Source organism: Bos taurus, chromosome 8, assembly GCF_002263795.3.
Source record: "Bos taurus isolate L1 Dominette 01449 registration number 42190680 breed Hereford chromosome 8, ARS-UCD2.0, whole genome shotgun sequence".
In the NCBI taxonomy this organism is placed as follows: Eukaryota; Metazoa; Chordata; class Mammalia; order Artiodactyla; family Bovidae; genus Bos; species Bos taurus.
In genome coordinates, this window is record NC_037335.1 from 21,179,101 (window position 1) to 21,198,869 (window position 19,769).

Below are 19,769 nucleotides of genomic sequence, written 5' to 3' on the forward strand. Positions count from 1 at the left end.
AAGAAGCAATGGGTGTGAAGAAACGTTAGGAGAAACTTCTGTAACAGAAATGCAAAGAAAAAAGGATGAAAAAATGGACAAAATATTTAAGAATCATGGGACAATTATAATATGTGCAACATATGTTTATAAGAGTAAAGAAGAAAAATAAGAAAAATTGTAAGAAACAAAGGAAAGATTTGAAATAATAACAGCACTACTCCATTTTGAAAAATTAATGACAGACATCAAACCAAAGACCGAGGAAGCTTGGTAAACACCAAGCAGGATAATTACTCAAAAAAATCTATTCTTAGGCACATTATATTTAAACTGTGGAAAATCAAAGACTAAGAAAAATTTGAAAGAAGCCACTCCAGTTGTTCTTGCCTGGAGAATCCCAGGGGCTAGGGAGCCTGGTGGGCTGCCGTCCATGGGGTCACACAGAGTGGATGCGACTGAAAAGACTTAGCAGCAGCAGCAGAGAGGGAAAAGCATGTAATATAGAGGGGTAAGGATAAGAATTACATTGTAGCTGTCTCCAGAAACTATGCAAGCAAGATTATTTTTTGTCTAGCTATTGACTGTGAAAACTGATAAATGTCTTCTACTATTGCAATTTTTGCTTAATACAATAATGATATTCTAATATTGCGATTTTTGCTTATACAATAATTGGTCAAAAAATACAATTCTATATTACTAAAACTACCATTTGCTAGAAAAACTTTAAATCATTTTTTAAAGTCCAGATGCATATCAGAATTATCTCAGAATTGTTTGAAAAATACAAATGCCCAGGTATTGCTTTTTTTTCCTCCATAGATCCAGATGTGTTTCTAATGAATAGCTAGCCATGTTTAAAAACAACTGGACTATATGATGATCTTTTACTTTTATCTAGTTTGTTTCCTTTTTTTAATTTCATATTCAGTGCTCCCATTTCATTTAGTTTATGTTTTCCAATTTATCCATCATCTTTTATGCTCTTTTTAAAGCTTTTACCAAGCATAGTAGAAAAGCTTTTGAATATAATATTTTAGAAATATTTTGAATATAATATTTTAGAAAACTTATATTCACTCAAAATTTTGATTTAGTTCCATGTATTTTGGCATCTAGTATTACTGCTAAAAGTCTAGAAAATTTATTTTCTTGTGATTAAAAATTTTTAAATGATGTTTGAAGAATCCAATTCTAGGAATATAAAGAAATATTATGTTGTTAAAAAAAAATCCCAGGATACAGTATTATTAACTAAAGTATAGATTTTGTTCAAATCTCACAAAATTTTATGCTAAAGTCCATTATTAGTTTTCATACCTTATTCAAGACTCCACATTATATTTAATTGCATTGAGCAACTCCAGCTGCATGCAACAAATTTTCATAAATTCTGTTTTTTTATTATATTAGAAATATTTTCTAATTTTCCTTGTTATGGCTTCTTAGATAAACCCCTCATTTAAAAGTGGACATTTAATTTCCAAATACATAGAATCTTTTAAAAGTATCTTTGATATTAATTTCTCTTTTAAGTGCTTTCTTCTCTGCAGTCACCCTTTGTATTTTTTCAGTCTTCTAACTTTATTTCAATGGCTAAGTTAAAGATCTCTCTTGATAAATGTCACATTGCACTTGATATGTGGGTTATTTTCAAATATCTTGATATTGATCTCTAACATAACTCCACAGTAATAAGAGGACAAAATCTGTATGATTTCAGAACCTTCAGACCATGAAATATCTGCACCTGGTCTTATGTCTCTGGATATGTTCCAGTGTCTCCTGGTTTATAGTTTATGGGAACCTGAATAGAATTTGTATACTTACTGTTGTGTGAAAATTGTATAAATCTTAATTATGTTGAATTGGTTCATAACACTTTTCAGGTCTGCTATAGTCTTTTACTTCTCTGTACATTCATTCCATTAATTTCTGAGAGTTTGACATTGAAACTTCAACTAAAAATTTTAATATATTTACTTATAACAACAACTGTAATATACAGTGGAGCGAAATGTAACTTGGTACTGTATTTTCCAAGTCTCCGGCAAATGTCTTATTATATTTTCATAATATAAAAAATAAACAAGAAAGACAAAAAAGACAAAAAACTATATAAGCAAAAAAAGAGTAGAGTGAGATATTTTAAGTGTTGAAAGAACAACTACTGATCTAGAAATCTAATACCAGTGAAATCACCCTTCAAAAGTAAAAGAGCAATAAAGACTTTCTCAGACTAACAAACATTGAGGAAATTTATCACCAGTAAACCTGCCTTGAATGAAATGTAAAATTCTTTACAGAGAAAGAAAATGTCAGAAACTCAAACATATATGAATAAAGGAAGAGCATTAGATAATAATGCATAAATATAAAATAGAATCTTTTATTTTTCCTTATTCTTAATTTATCTTGAAAATACCATTTATTCAAATTAGCAATAGCAACAATATTACAGTGATTATAACTCATGAATAATAGTGAGTGACAGTAATGTTATAAGAAAGGACATGAAAAACCAATTTTAAAAGTGTATAAATAAAAAGAGGCAGAAAAGAATGGAAAACACACAACCAAATAAAGGGAACAAAAATCAAGGACAAAGAATAGAAAGCAGAACAATTATGACAATGACAATGTAGGATGTTAATCATAGTATACCAGCTATCATTAAATGTCAATGGTTTCAATATACCAAGTAAAAGATAGAGGCTGTCAGACTGGATTAACAAAGAAGAACCACCACCATCTTATCTATAGTTCAGTTCAGTTCAGTTGCTCAGTCGTGTCCAACTCTTTGTGACCCCATGAATTGCAGCATGCAGGCCTCCTTGTCCATCACCATCTCCCGGAGTTCACTCAAACTCATCTCCATCAAGTTGGTGATGCCATCCAGCCATCTCATTCTCTGTCGTCCCCTTTTCCTCTTTCCCCCAATCCCTCCCAGCATCAGAGTTTTTTGCAATTAGTCAACTCTTCCCGTGAGGTGGCCAAAGTACTGGAGTTTCAGCTTTAGCATCATTCCTTTCAAAGAACACCCGGGACTGATCTCCTTTAGAAGGGACTGGTTGGATCTCCTTGTAGTCCAAGGGACTCTGAAGAGTCCTCTCCAACACCACAGTTCAAAAGCATCAATTCTTCAGTGCTCAGCTTTCTTCACAGTCCAACTCTCGCATCCATACATGACCACTGGAAAAACCATAACCTTGACTAGACAGACCTTTGCTGGCAAAGTAATGTCTCTGCTTTTCAATATGCTATCTAGCTTGATTATAACCTTTCCTCCAAGGAGGAAGCGTCTTTTAATTTCATGGCTGCAATCACCATATGCAGTGATTTTGGAGCCCCAAAAAATAAAGTCTGACACTGTTTCCATTGTTTCCCCATCTATTTGCCATGAAGTGATGGGACCAGATGCCATGATCTTTGTTTTCTGAATGTTGAGCTTTAAGCCAACTTTTTCACTCTCCACTTTCACTTTCATCAAGAGGCTTTGTAGTTCCTCTTCACTTTCTGCCATAAGGGTGGTGTCATCTACATATCTGAGGTTATTGATACTTCTTCCAGCAATCTTGATTCCAGCTTGTGCTTCTTCCAGCCCAGTGTTTCTCATGATGTACTCTGCATAAAAGTTAAATAAGCAGGGTGACAATATACAACCTTGATGTACTCCTTTTCCTATTTGGAACCAGTTTGTTGTTCCATGTCCAGTTCTAACTGTTACTTCCTGACCTGCATATAGGTTTCTCAAGAGCCAGGTCAAGTGGTCTGGTATTCCCATCTCTTTCAGAATTTTCCAGTTTAATTTTCTACAGTAAGTCCACTTAAAAATAAAAGACACAGATAGTAAAGGTATGGAGAAAGATAGACCATGATGACATTAATCAAAAGAAACCTAGAGTAGCTATATTAACTTCAAGAGAAGCAGAATTCAGAGCAGGGAAATTTATCAGAGATAAAGAGGGACATTATACAATGATAAAGGGGTCATTTCCTCCAAAAACATAATAATCTGTAACAGGTATGAATCTAAACAAGAAACTGTCCAAATAAATGACACAAAAACAGGACTGCAAGGAAAAATGGACAATTTCAATACTATGTGGAGACTTTTTTTTAAAATTTTATTTTATTTTTAAACTTTACAATATTGTATTAGTTTTGCCAAATATTGAAATAAATCCACCACAGGTATACCCACGTTCCCCATTCTGAACCCACCTCCCTCCTCCCTCCCCTACCCTCCCTCTGGGTCGTCCCAGTGCACCAGCCCCAAGCATCCAGTACCGTGCATCGAACCTGGACTGGCGACTCATTTCATACATGATATTATACATGTTTCAATGCCATTCTCCCAAATCTCCCCACCCTCTCCCTCTCCCACAGAGTCCATAAGACTGATCTATACATCAGTGTCTCTTTTGCAGTCTCGTACACAGGGTTATTGTTACCATCTTTCTAAATTCCATATATATGCATTAGTATACTGTATTGGTGTTTTTCTTTCTGGCTTACTTCACTCTGTATAATAGGTTCCAGTTTCATCCATCTCATTAGAACTGATTCAAATGTATTCTTTTTAATGGCTGAGTAATACTCCATTGTGTATATGTACCACAGCTTTCTTATCCATTCATCTGCTGATGGGCATCTAGGTTGCTTCCATGTCCTGGCTATTATAAACAGTGCTGCAATGAACATTGGGGTACACGTGTCTCTTTCCCTTCTGGTTTCCTCAGTGTGTATGCCCAGCAGTGGGATTGCTGGATCATAAGGCAGTTCTATTTCCAGTTTTTTAAGGAATCTCCACACTGTTCTCCATAGTGGCTGTACTAGTTTGCATTCCCACCAACAGTGTAAGAGAGTTCCCTTTTCTCCTATGTGGAGACTTTAATACCCCTCTATCAGTAACTGACAGATCAAGCACGCAGAAAATCACTAAAAACATAGTTGAACTTACTACCATTGATCTACTGGATCTAACTGACATTTATAGAATAATTCATCTAAAACTAGCAAATTACACATTCTTTTCAAGCTCACGGGGAGCATTTATTGAGAGAGACCACATTCTAGGCCATTAAACTCAACATAAGAAGCCCTTTAACAACTTAACGCATACAATAGGCTAAAAAGCATACAAAGTATGTTCTCATATAACAATGGATTGAACTAGAAATGAACACCAGAAAAAGAGCTAAAAGCAATAAAATAATTTATGGACTAAGAAAAACTTCTAAATAATAAATGAACAAAGAAAAAAATCTCAAGAGAAATTTTAAAATATTTAAATAGATTAAAACACAACTGATTAAAATTTGTGGGATGTATAAAAAGCAGTGGTTAGCAATTTATATAGTACTGAATACATCTACTAGAAAAGCAAAAAGATCTGAAAATCAATAATATTACTTCCAGCTAAGAAACTAGAAAAAGAAGAGGAAATTAAATCCAATCTAAACAGATAAAAATAAATAATAAAAATTAAAATATAAAGTAATAAAATTGAAAAAAAAAAGATCAACAGAGAAAATAAACACAGTCAAAAGTTGGTTCTTTGAAAACATTTACATTAAATTAAAAACCTTAAAATTATTAGCCATGCTAGGAAAAAACAAGCAAACAAAGGACACAACTCACCAATATCAGAAAATAAATGAGTGGTCATAAATACTGACTCCATGAATATTAAAAGGGTAAAAGGTAATATTATAATCAACCCTAATGCCCACAAATTTGATAAGCTAAATGTAATGGACCAAATCCTTGAAACACACAACCAAAACTCATATAGAGATAAATAATTGAGAATCTGGACAGTTCTATAACCTTTAAAGAAACTCAATCAATTATTAACAGCCTTCTAAACCTATCAATGGAGAAGGCAATGGTACCCCACTCCAGTACTCTTGCCTGGAAAATCCCATGGACAGAGGAGCTTGGTAGGCTGCAGTCCATGGGGTCGCTAAGAGTCGGACAAGACTGAGCAACTTCACTTTCACTTTTCACTTTCATGCATTGGAGGAGGAAATGGCAAACCACTCCAGTGTTCTTGCCTGGAGAATCCCAGGGACGGCGGGGCCTGGTGGGCTGCGGTCTATGGGGTCACACAGAGTCGGACACGACTGAAGTGACTTAGCAGCAGCAAACCTATCAAAACATCAGCCCCAAATAGGCTCCCTGGTGGACTCTATAAAATATTTTAAAAAGAAATTACATCATTTTACAGCCTTTTTTGGGAGATAGAATCAGAAGGAAAGCTTCCTACTCAATCTGAGGCCAGCATTACTCTGATATCAACACAAGAAAAAGGCATTAAAAGAAAACAATACCATAGACCAATCGCTCTCATAAACACAAATGCAAAACTCCCTAAAAATGTTAACAAATTAAATCCAACAATGTCTAAAAATAATTATACACCACAATCTAGTGGAATTTTCCCCACATATACAAGACTGGTTCAATTTTAAAAATAAATCTGTGTAATCCAACAAGTAAACAGGCAAGAGAAGGAACAGCATCTGATTATATCAAAAGATGCAGAAAAAGCATTTGACAAAATCCAACACCCATCCTTGACAAAACTATTAGCAATCTAAGAATAGAGCAGAACTTCCTCAACTTGATGAAGAATATCTAGAAAACACGTAAAGCTAAAAGAAAAACTAAATGCTTTCCTGCTAGAATCAGAAATAAAACAAGTATGCCCCCTATACACCTCTGCATTTCAACAGTGGAAGTTCTAGATAATAGAATAAGATAAGAATAGGAAATAAATGGAACACAGATTAGGAAGTAAGTAATAAAACTATTTTTATTTACAGATGATATAATTTCTCTGTAGAAGATCCCAAAGAATCAGCATTCAAAGAAACTTATTGAAACTAACAAGTGATTATACCAAGTTTGCAGGGGACAAAATTAACTTTCAAAAGACCATTGCTTTCTTATACATCAACAATAAGCAATTAGAATTTGAAATTAAAAATGCAGTACCACTTAAATTAGCATCCAAATAGGAAATATTTGTGTATAAATCTAAGAAGATATTTATAAGTTCTATATGAGGAAAACTATGAAATTCTGATAAAAGAAATTTTAAAGAGATAAATAAATAGATATTTGGTATTTATGGATAAGAAAACTCAATATTATCAAGGTATCAGTTCTTCCCAACTTTATCTATAGTTTAAGTACATTCTTAAAGTTCCAATAAAATGTTTTTTTATAGATATCAATAGTTTCTGAGGTTCAAACAGAAAGGCAAAGGACTCAGAACAGAGAACATGATATTGAAGGGCAAGAACAATGTCAGAAGACTGGCATAATCTAACTTCCAGACTTAGTACACAGCAACAGTAAACAGGAGAGTATAGTATTGATGAAAGAATAGATAAATAGATCAAGGGAACAGAATAGACAGCCAAGAAATAGGTCCACCCAAATATAATTAAATGATCATTAACAAAGGAGCAAAGGCGATTTGATGGAGGACAGTCTTTTCAACAAATGGTGCTGAAACAATTAGACTTCCATTAAAAAAAAATCTATCATAGATTTCACACATTTCACAAAACTGAACTGAAAATGGATCATAGGTCTAAATGTACAATACAAAACTATGAAACTCATAGAAGACCACATAGAGGAAATCTAGGTGACTGAGTTGATGAGTTTTTAGATAAAATACCAAAAGCATAATTTACAAAAGGAAAAACTGGAAAGTTGGACTTCACAAATATTGAAAACTTTTACTCTGTGAAAGAGAATGAAAGCACAACTTTCATTCAGCACAACTGAATAGGAGAAAAATCTTTGCTAAATACATATCTCATAAAAGCCTGGTATCCAAAATATAAAAGGAACTCAAACTCAGCAATATGAAACCAGATAATTCGATTAATAAATGGGCAAAGGACCTGAGCAGATGATTCATCAAAATGTATAAAGATGGCAAATAAATATATGAAAAGGTGCCCAATATCATATGCCACTAAACTGCAAATTAAAAGACCAATGGTATACCACTGTACAACTATTAGATTGGCTAAAACACTGACACAGCAATGCTGGTAAGGTTTGCAGCAAAAGGAGTTTGTAGTCATTGCTAGTGGGAAACTCCACTTTAGATGGCAATGTGGCAGTTTCTTACAAAGCTAAACATACCCTCACCATATGATTCAGGAATTATGTTTCTTGGTGTTAACTCAAATGAGTTGAAAGTATATGTTCACACAAAAGGTTGCATGTAGTTATAGCAGCTTTATTCAGAATTGCCAAAATTTGGAAGTAACCAAACAATGGTACATTCATATACACCACTCTTATGGCAGAAAGTAAAGAGGAACTAAAGAGCCTATTGATGAAAGTGAAAGAGGAGAGTGAAAAAGCTGGCTTAAAATTCATCATTGAAGAAACTAAGATCATGGCATCCAGTCCCATCACTTCATGGCAAATCATGGGAAAACTTTGGAAACAGTGACAGACTTTATTTTCCTGGGCTCCAAAATCACTGCAGATAGTGACTGCAGCCATGAAATTAAAAAACACTTGCTCCTTGGAAGAAAAGTTATGACCAACCTAGACAGCATATTAAAAAGCAGAGACATTACTTTGCCAACAAAGGTCCATCTAGTCAAAGCTATGGTTTTTCCAGTAGACTTGTATGGATGTGAGAGTTGGACCATAAAGAAAACTGAGGGCTGAAGAATTAATGCTTTTGAACTGTGGTGTTGGAGAAGACTCTTGAGAGTCCCTTGGACTGCAAGGAGATCCAACCAGTCCATCCTATAGGAAATCAGTCCTGAATATTCATTGGAAGGACTGATGCTGAAGCTGAAGCTCCAATACTTTGGCCACCTGATGTAAAGAACTGACTCATTGGAAAAGACACTGATGCTGGGAAAGATTGAAGTCAGGAGGGGAAGGGGATGACAGAGGATGAGACGATTGGATGGAATTACTGACTCGATGGACATGCGTCTGAACAAGCTCTGGGGGTTGGTGATGGACAGGGAAGCCTGGTGTACTGCAGTCCTTGGGGTTGCAGAGTCGGACATGACTGAGCAACTGAACTGAACTGGAATAATGGTACATTCATATAATGGAATATTATTTAGTGATAAAAGGAAGAAATGAGCTATCATGCTATGAAAATCATGCAGAAAACTTAAATGCATATTTCTAAGTGAAAGAAGCCGTTCTGAGAAGACTATATACTATATGTTCCAGGTATATGATACTCTGAAAAATGTAAAACTATGGAGACAGTAAAATAAGTCAGTGGTTACTTGTGGTTTGGGTGGAGGGAGGGATGAACAAGGGGAGCACAGGGGATTTTTAGGACAGTGAAATTACTCTCGATGATGCTGTAATGGTGAATGTATATCACTAAACACTTGTCAGAATCCACTGGATGTGCACCACAAAGTGAATCCAATTCTAAACTATAGACTTTAGTTAATAATGATGTGTAAATTCTGTCTCATCAATTGTAACAAAATGCACCACACCAATGCAAGACGTTAATAATAGAAGAAACTGTTTCTGTGTGTAGGGTGTAGAGGGTCTGGAGGTATACATGAATTCTCTGTACTTTCAGATCAATTTTCCTATAAACCTAAAATAGCTCTAAAAAATAAACTGTATTTATAAAAGCGTACTAGCTTAAATGTCACATTAATTAAGAAGTTAAAGGATTATACCCTTAATAAATAATCATACATTCCAAAATATGAGCTCCTGAGGAAAATAGTATATTTTCATATAACATCTTTACATAAACAGAGTAAGCTTAACTGTAAATCAAGCTACTGCCAAAAAAGTAAAGGCTTGATATTTACTATTGTGAATACAGTAGAAAAGGGCACAGCTTTTCAAAATACACATCATAATATTTTAAAACTATTGCTATTTTTTATGGTAAAACATTTTCCCAGAAGAACGTGTTTAGTTTGATAATTAAAAAATTGGAATTAAAAACATCACATACTGTGTATGGAAAAGGGTTTAAAAACATATTTAGCCTCATAAAGTAAGATAGACATTTATACTTCTAAATCTTATACACAAATGCAGGGCTATATTTTAATGAAGCACCAGGTAAACAGGGTATAGATTTTTTCCACAAATGACCAAGTTTCTTCTCTACCTGCTATGGGCCAAAAGAGATGCCATTTACTGAGAATATATGCCAGTCTCTAATGCTAACTTCCCTGGTGGCTCAGATGGCTAAGTGTCTGCCTACAATGCAGGAGACCTGGGTTCAATTCCTGGGTTGGGAAGATCTCCTGGAGAAGGAAATGGCAAACCACTCCAGGATTCTTGCCTGGAGAATTCCATGGATGGAGAAATCTGGTAGGCTACAGTCTGTGGGGCTGCAAAGAGTTGGACACGACTGAGCAACTTCACTTTCACTTTCAATGCTAAGTAATTTAATATGATTATTTTATTTTGTTATTACAGAATGTTGAAATGTGCATTTAGTTGTTTCCTTCAAGGAGGTAAAAAAATTCAATACATTTGTCAGCCTGAGATTTGAATTTAATTTATTTGATTATCAGAGGTTATATTAAACATTATTCCCTGCCACTTTAGTAATTTATTTATTTAACTGATAATGACTAACCTTAGATGATTCATGTATAATAAATTACATTTTTGGAACTTGCCATGGGTTAGTAATTTTTTTTATACAAACCCGCAAGTCAGTGATGGCTTCCCCAGTGGCTCAATGGTCAAGAATCCAGCTGCAGCACAAGAGATACAAGGGACACCAGTCCAATCCCTGGGTTGGGAAGACCCCCTGAAGCAGGAAATGGGAACCCATTCCAGGAATCTTGCCTGGAAAATTCCATGGACAGATAAGCCTGGAGAGCTACAGGGGGTTGCCTAGGAGTCAAATGGGACTGCGTGGACTAAACAACAAGTCAGTGAAGCTACAAATCCAAATCGGTTAAGACATTCAAGAAACCACTATTTAAAAATAGCAAGATTTATAAGAAACTCAATTTTCATATCATTAATCTTATGAAGGATATAAAATTGTGTCTATAATTTGACTATACACAAAAATCAACTGCAGGTGAATTAAGGACTTGGATATTAGATTTTTAAATATGTCGACTTTTAGAGGAATATAAAGCAAATATATTTTTTAACTTAAGGTAATAGTATAATTGTTGTTGTATTTAGTCACTAAGTTCTGAGACCCCATGGCCCCTCTGTCCATGGGATTTCCCAGGCAAGATTAGCCCACCAGGGTCCTCTGTCCATGTTTTTCCCAGGGAAAGTACTGGAGTGAGTTACCATTTCCTTCTCCAGGGGATCTTCTTAATGCAGTCATCAAACTTGTGTCTCCTGCATTGGCAGGCAGATTCTTTACTGCTTTACTGCCAGGGAATCTCCAGTAGTATATCTATGTTATACGACTAAAATGTAGTGGTTTAAAACACTAATTTATTATCCCTCACAACTAAGTAGCTCTCACTTGAGGTCTCTCATGTAGTTATAGTGGGTGGGCAGATAGCGAATGGTTTGAAGTTTTCTGAAGGCTTGACTTGGCTGTACAAATGGCTCACTGATCTAGACAGCAGCCATTCTGACTTTGGTAGGAAGCTCAGTAGGAGTTGTGTCTCAGAGTGCCCACAGGTGGCCTCTCCTCATGGTTTAGACATCCCAGAGTCTAGTGGCTGGGATCTGAAACTACATATCCTAAGCGGGAACATTCAAAAGACACATTCGTGTCCTAGCCAGAGAAATCCCAGATTGTCAGTTCTCCTTGCTGCTGCTGCTGCTAAGTCGCTTCAGTTGTGTCCGACTCTGTGTGACCCCATAGACGGCAGCCCACCAGGCTCCCCCGTCCCTAGGATTCTCCAGGCAAGAACACTGGAGTGGGTTGCCATTTCCTTCTCCAATGCATGAAAGTGAAAATTGAAAGGGAAGTCTCTCAGTCGTGTCCGACCCTCAGCGACCCCATGGACTGCAGCCTTCCAGGCTCCTCCATCCATGGGATTTTCCAGGCAAGAGTACTGGAGTGGGGTGCCATTGCCTTCTCCATTATAGTACATAGTATAATCTAAATTTTATAAAGTCCAAAAAAGAAAAATTAAGGAACATATTGTTAAAAACTTGAATAATAATATTTAAATGTAAAATTTTAAAATAAAAATCTGTGTAAAAATCATTGACAAATAAAATACCAAAAATTTAAAATCAAATAAAACAGATTATGCAATAGCATGTCTAGCCATATTGAAGCCTGCTGCTGCTGCTGCTGCTAAGTCACTTCAGTCGTGTCCAACTCTGTGCGACCCCATAGATGGCAGCTCACCAGGCTCCCCCGTCCCTGGGGTTCTCCAGGCAAGAACACTGGAGTGGTTTGCCATTTCCTCCTCCAATGCATGAAAGTGAAAAGTGAAAGTGAAGTCGCTCAGTCGTGTCCGACTCTTAGGGACCCCATGGACTGCAGCCTACCAAGCTCCTCTGTCCATGGGATTTTCCAGGCAAGAGTGCGGGAGTAGGGTGCCATTGCCTTCTCCACTGAAGCCTGAGGCAAAGACATATCTTTAAATTCGTAAGTTAGATCCTAAATTGGTAAATCTCACCCCTCCCTTTTCAAAAATAACTCAGTAGTATCAAGTCAATTTTAAACAAATTTTAAACAGCAAACTTTTGAGTCCATTATAAAGAAACGCTTGTATATGTGCACAAAGGTAGATGTACAGACATTCTTTGGAGTAACTATTCTTTGACGCAAAATAAATTATGCTACATAAAACCAATAAATTATGATATATAAAATAATACCCAAAGATTATTAAAAATAAAGTCTAGATATGAGTTATATTGTCCTGTATTTATTTTTAGTTTATGCATATACAGAAAAATTGGGCTTCCCAGGTGGCTTTAGTGGTAAAGACTCCACCTGCCATTGCAAGTGATGTAAGAGATGTATGTTCAATTCCTGGGTTGGGAAGATCCTGTGGAGGAGGGCATGGCAACCCACTTGAGTACTCTTGCCAGGAGAATTCCCTGAACAGAGGAGCCTGATAGGTCACATAGAGTCCATAGAGTCCATAGGGTCACAAAGAGTCAGACACAATTGATGAGACAGCACAACACAGCATACAGCACAGAAAAATTAACTAGGAAAATCTATTTCAAAATTTAAATAGCCATTACCTTTGGGGAAAGGTTGGCAAAGAGTAGGGAAGAGGGCTATTGCCATTCTCAGTGACTTAAATGTTCGAACTTTTTACAAGAACAACACATTACTTGATAATTAAAAAGAATAACCCTAAATTATAATTATTAGAAATAATGTAACAGAAATTGCAAAACATGATTGCAATTAGGGGTCTTGAATTAGAAATAGTATTTTTCTTTTGCTGAATATTTGTGATCAAATGACATTTCATAAAACATTTCAAAAACATTATTTACTAAACCCACATTTTACCAGGTTCAGTTCTATAGTAGAGAAATTCAAGATAGCTTTTGGCTAGTTGACTCTTTAAAAAAGTGAGTCAAAACTATTCTGAAGTGTTTGGATGTATTTAATAACTTTGACAGAGGTCTAAATTCTGGCCCAGGAGGTGAGTCCCTTCACTCTCCACCACTATTTGCACATCAATGTTGTTAATGAAATTAAACATATCCATGAGAAGCCCCATTTTCATTATTTAAATAAATTAAGCTTTTTGCACATTATCATTTTCCCCCTTAATTATTTCAGTAAAAGAAGTCAGAGTCCTAAATATGAGGAGGAAAAAAATTCCAGTGAAGTATTTTCATAATATTGTTTACTTTAGATGAATATATTTATAATTTCAACTGTTCCTTTAAGCTAATAATAATAATCTCATAAGTTCATATTCCAGTTTAAATTCTAGAGGTTGCATTGATACACTTTTAATAAGTTAGAGGAAAAACATATAAAGGTATAATTAGGAGAAAATAACATGAAATTTCATAACAAGAACTCATTTTACTCACTCAAGTTTTCTTTTAGGAAAGGAGTATATTTAGGCAAGTGATGTAGGAAAGGAGTTCCTAGTTTAAATGTGTGGTAGAAATGTGTAGGGCACCAGCTGTGTTGCATATATGGGGAGAAGAGCATGTTTGTTTCTAAAGCAAGTTAGAGAGAAAAATAAGTAGGAGAGGAAATGGAGATTGAATTGATGAGATTAGAAAAACGATACAATCATATTCAAAGTTACTTATCCCAGGGGCATAAAAGCATTCAATAACATTATCAAATTAACTTCTTTGGGGGGATTTTTGATAGGGCTGAAATTTTATCCAAATTGATTTGGGGTAGAAGAGAAGCAGGAAATGCATATTGATGAAAAATATCAATGAAGAAAAACATGAGATTTCCTAGAATTCAAAGAATTTACAAGATTGTGCAATGTCAGTTCACATCAAGTTTAACTAGCTCTCCAAAAGCCAGTATCCAGTTGGTACTTGAGTTTTTACACTAATAAAAAATGTTTATATATTATAAACATACATAATTTTCCATCTTCCTAGCACTGGATAATTCCAAAGTAATATGGCCATATATAATTAAAATAATTATGTGATTCCTGGCCATCCCCAAACATACTTAGTACACAAATATAAGTAATTGTAGCTGAAGTCTATGAAGCCACACAATAAGAAATAAATCCAGATCAAACTGAGGTGAAAGTCACTTAGTCATGTCTGACTCTGTGAATGTCTATGACATGATTTGCCCTTTCCTGAGGAGCTTCAGCATCAGTCCTTCCAATGAATATTCAGGACTGACCTCCTTTAGGATTGACTGGTTGGATCTCCTTGAAATCCAAGAGACTCTCAAGAGTCTTCTCCAACACCATGGTTCAAAAGCATCAATCCTTCAACACTCAGCTTTCTTTACAGTCCAACTCTCACATCCACTCATGACTACTGGAGAAACCAGAGCTTTGACTAGACTGACCTTTGTCGGCAAAGTTATGTCTCTGCTTTTTAATAAGCTGTCTAGGTTGGTCATAGCTTTTCTTCCAAGGAGCAAGTGTCTTTTAATTTCATGGCTGCAGTCACCATCTGCAGTGATTTTGGAGCCCAAGAAAATAAAGTCTGTCACTGTTTTCATTGCTTCCCCATCTATTTGCCATGAGGTGATGGCACCGGTGATAGGACAGTGTATACAACTGTTTCACACAGTGTCAACACAATTAGTCAATAAGCATTACCTATTATGTGTTTGGCTAAGTTAGAGCTGGTATATCCAGTCTATGAAGTCATCTTTTCCTATTTCTCTATGTTAGAGGCAGCCGAACATTTTTAAAAGTATCATGTGTGCTTAGTCACTCAGTTGTGTCCGACTCTTTGTGACCCTGTGAACTGTAGCTTGCCAGGCTCTCCTATCCATTGGGATTCTCCAGGCAAGAATTCTGGAGTGGGTTGCCATGCCCTCCTCCAGGGGTTATTCTGAACCCAGGGATCAAACCAAGGTCTCCCACATTGCAGGCAGATTCTTGACCATTTGAGCCACCAGGGAAGCCCATTGAAGTATCATACTAAAAATACAATTTTGTTATATACCTTTGTTTATTTGGGCTTCCCTGGTGGCTTAGATGGTAAAGTGTCTGCCTGCAATGTGGGAGACCTGGGTTCTATTCCTGTGTCGGGAAGGCCCCCTGGAGAAGAAAATGGCAATCCACTCCAGCACTCTTGCCTGGAAAATCCCATGGACAGAGGAGCCTGATAGGCTACAGTCCATGGGGTCACAAAGAGTTGGACTCGACTGAGCGACTTCACTTTCACCTTGTTTATTTATATATTTATCTCTCATCTTTATCTTTCTATCTTCATTGTCTTTATCATATATTATCATATTCTCTGTGTTTTAATATTCTATTATTTATCATATACCTATTCACCATTTATTTATGTAACTCATATAACTCCAGTCTTCATCTGTACATACTCATTTTACCTTTTCCAGATTCCTGAGAGGTGACCTTGGCTGTTCTCAGGCTCATATTGCCATGTCCATCCAGCTTCATGCCAACATATATAGCAAAAAGGAAAGGAGGCCAGGGAACAAATAAAAAAGTTTAGTTGGAAAACATTTTCCTTGATCTTATTCTCTGTATTTGGAGTGAAGTTTATGTTCATAACATTTACTTCAACAGCAAAGAATGTTTTGTTTCTTTTTACTCAATTGCTGAACTTGGATAGAAAAGGGAAAAACTGTACCTCTTATTTTTTTCCCAGACTATAAAGCTTGAATAAAGTTTAGATACTCATAGGCGTAGATCTAGGGCTGGCCAGATGTTCCTTGCAGATGGATAGTTGTAATGACTCCCTGGGTTCTGTCACCCTAAAACATACTTTAAAAAATGCTGTCATGTGAACATAGCACCTGCCCTATCACATATGTCTGCAGGCATCTGGAATGCAGCATAACCAAGACCTTGACTCAATGTTTTATTTACTCCAGTTTTGCTGCAAGGAGGAGAAGGCAATGACACCCCACTCCAGTACTCTTGCCTGGAGAATCCCAGGGACGGGGGAGCCTGGTGGGCTGCCACCTATGGGGTCGCACAGAGTTGGACATGACTAAATCGACTTAGCAGCATTAGTAGCTGCAAGGAACTTAAAAAATCTCTCAAAAATCTCTCAAAAATCATCTCAAAGATGTCCTGACCCATACAAAGAGCTAAAATAATATTTATATCTTAATAACAGTAAGTATATAAATAATAATTGTGATGTTTTCAAAAAGAGTACTTTATATTTTTCAAGGGTATTCTAGGCTCTGAAATAAATTTTCATTATCTCTTTGCATATTTTTTCTTTAATTTCATGCTGCTGCTGCTAAGTCGCTTCAGTTGTATCCGCCTCTGTGCAACCCTGTAGATGGCAGCCCACCAGGCTCCCCCATCCCTGGGATTCTCCAGGCAAGAACACTGGAGTGGGTTGCCATTTCCTTCTCCAATGCATGAAAGTGAAAACTGAAAGAAGTCGCTCAGTCGTGTCCGACTCTTAGCGACCCCATGGACTGCAGCCTACCAGGCTCCTCCACCCATGGGATTTTCCAGGCAAGAGTACTGGATTGGGGTGCCATTAATTTCATGAGACATGGCTAAATATACTTCAGATAAACTTTTTGACTTCTCAAGAAAATATCAGTCTATCTATGAACGGTGCAGTTATTGAGTACTTTAACACTTCAATATAATGTTATTTTTGAGGACAGGGAATGCTTACAGAAACAGAGATAATATACCTGAAATCTTTTTAGTTTTAGTTTGTGCAATTATATGTGTGTGTGTGTGTGTTAGTCTCTTAGTCCTCTCTGATTCTTTGTGACCCCATGGACTGTAGCCTGCCAGACTCCTCTGTCCATGGAATTCTCCAGGCAAGAATACTGGAATGGGTAGCCATTTCCTTCTCCAGAGGATCTTCCCGACCTAGGGATTGAACCTGGGTCCCCAGCATTGCAGGAGGGGTCTTTACTGTCTGAGCCACCAGGGAAGCCCTAATTATATGTGTATTAGGGAAGTATACAATGGGGATATCTGGCATTTATATACAAATTAAGCAATACAGAATTTCTGATGTATTCTTACTATTTATGTAGCACAAAGCATACTACAGCATTCTAACATGATTTAAAGGAAGTGTAGTTTTAATTCTTTGAACTTAAAAAAAATCAGATAGCTAAAAATTAGCTTAACCTATTGATCACATTACTTTAAAAAAGAAAGCTTCAAAATTATCCTAAAATGTCTTGTATCTGTAAGGCACAATTTTTTTGTTTCAAAATAAACTCCCAAGAATGTATTTTTGATTTTGCATTAATGAGCTTTCTTTCGGTTCAAAGGAAACATTGGTAGTAGCATAAACATCTGAAAGTATAACAGCCATTATAAAGTAGTATTTGCTGCTACTACAGTTGTAGTTAAAATAGATGTTCGTCAGCTTCATACTGATGAATTAGCAATAAATACCATGTATTGTATTCTTGTACAATGAATTTATGTATGAATTTATGAATGAATTTATGTATGAAGCCCTTTATGTACCAGGGCTTCCCTAGTTGCTCAGACAGTAAAGAATTTGCCTGTAATGCAGGAGACCTGGGTTTGATCCCTGGAGTAGGGCACGGCAACCCATTCCAGTATTCTTGCCTGGAGAATCCCCATGGACAGAGGACCCTGTTGGGTTATAGTCCATGGGGTCGCAAAGTGTCAGACATGACTGAAGCAACTAAGCACAGCACAGCATGTATTGTAACTCTAGGAAGGAATATATTATTGTCTAATACAGATACATACATATGATACAAACCATGTGCTTGAGACAAAAACATACTGCAAATCACACTCACTGTATAGTAATACACTCTTGGCAACAGTGTCGCAACTAGAAAACAATACTTGTCTCAAAAGTTACCTTCAATGGAACACTCCTACTTCCATCAGTTTTATTTCAACCAATCACCATATTCTGTAGATGGTTGTGCTGATATTATAATCCCTTTTCTCTCTCTAGTCAAAATGTTTTATATTTTTGTCATTTTATTAATTTCCTGCTTTGGGAGTAATTTTACTGTCAATTCATGAGAACTTTGAAGTGTCATGAAATTTCTAGAAAGTATAGTACTAACAATTAAAATTTAACCAGAAGTACCTCTGACAGTATCATTTGAATGTGCAATCTCTTCATATAATGTAAGTGAAGGCAAAGGGAAAATTCTGTAAAATGAATAGTTCTGACAGCAAATATACCCACTATATAGCACATACTTATATACGTCATAGTACTAGCTTCTGTAACATACAAATACATTGGAAAATAAAACGCATAGAGACATGAAGCTATTAGATCACGCAGACTGCCTTTTTCTTGTTAGCATGTAAAATGTTATTTCATGTTAGTATGTCAGCCTTATCCAGCAAAAACTCTGATGTATAAAAAAACATTGCTAATGGATCTGTCACCCTCTGTCCTTCCTTTTTACTTTGCATATACATCTCACAATTCTCTAAAGCGACATCTCACAATTCTCTGAAGGGCTTGTCTCTCCATTTAGCCCTTCGTGAAATCCCTGAGCTGCCTTTTTCATCTGGTTCCTCTGTGCACAACTGTGACTACTTTATCTTTCATCTCACCTGATAGGTGAGGCTTCCTCAAAGTCCAGGTACTGTTAGAGGATTTGAGGAATGCTCTGTGAGAAGGAAATCACAAGAGAACAGAAGGATATACTGCTCTCAAGGGAAGTCACTGCAGAAAAAAATCAATCACGTGAATTAAGAGCTTTTGATGAATAAATAATTCATATGCACTAAATTAATTAACCAATTTCCAAGTCAGGCTTAGTATAGCATTTTAGAGTTAGCTAGCATTGCATCAATAGAAACGTAATCATTTAGTTTTGCTTCGTACGATTTTCAAATACAAAATGACTGTGCCGATTGAAGACTACCATCTAAGAGGCTGTAATAGCCAAAACCAGGTGGTTGGGAAGTTGCTTTCCAAGGCACAAACCAAAGACTAAAACAAGTATTTCTTCCTAAACCACTATGACCACTGTATTTAATAGTGTTGACATTTACATAAATGGATTGCAGTGTAGTTGTTGAACATATACTAGGATGATTCCATAATCCTGTTTTAATTAGATGGATGTTGTGAGTATAGAAAAATCACAAGCTGCACTCCCTGTGGTGATGCCATACTGGCAAGGAATCAATCACCACGGCTCTGGTTGCCATAGAAACTGATAGCTCCTGCACCACCATTAA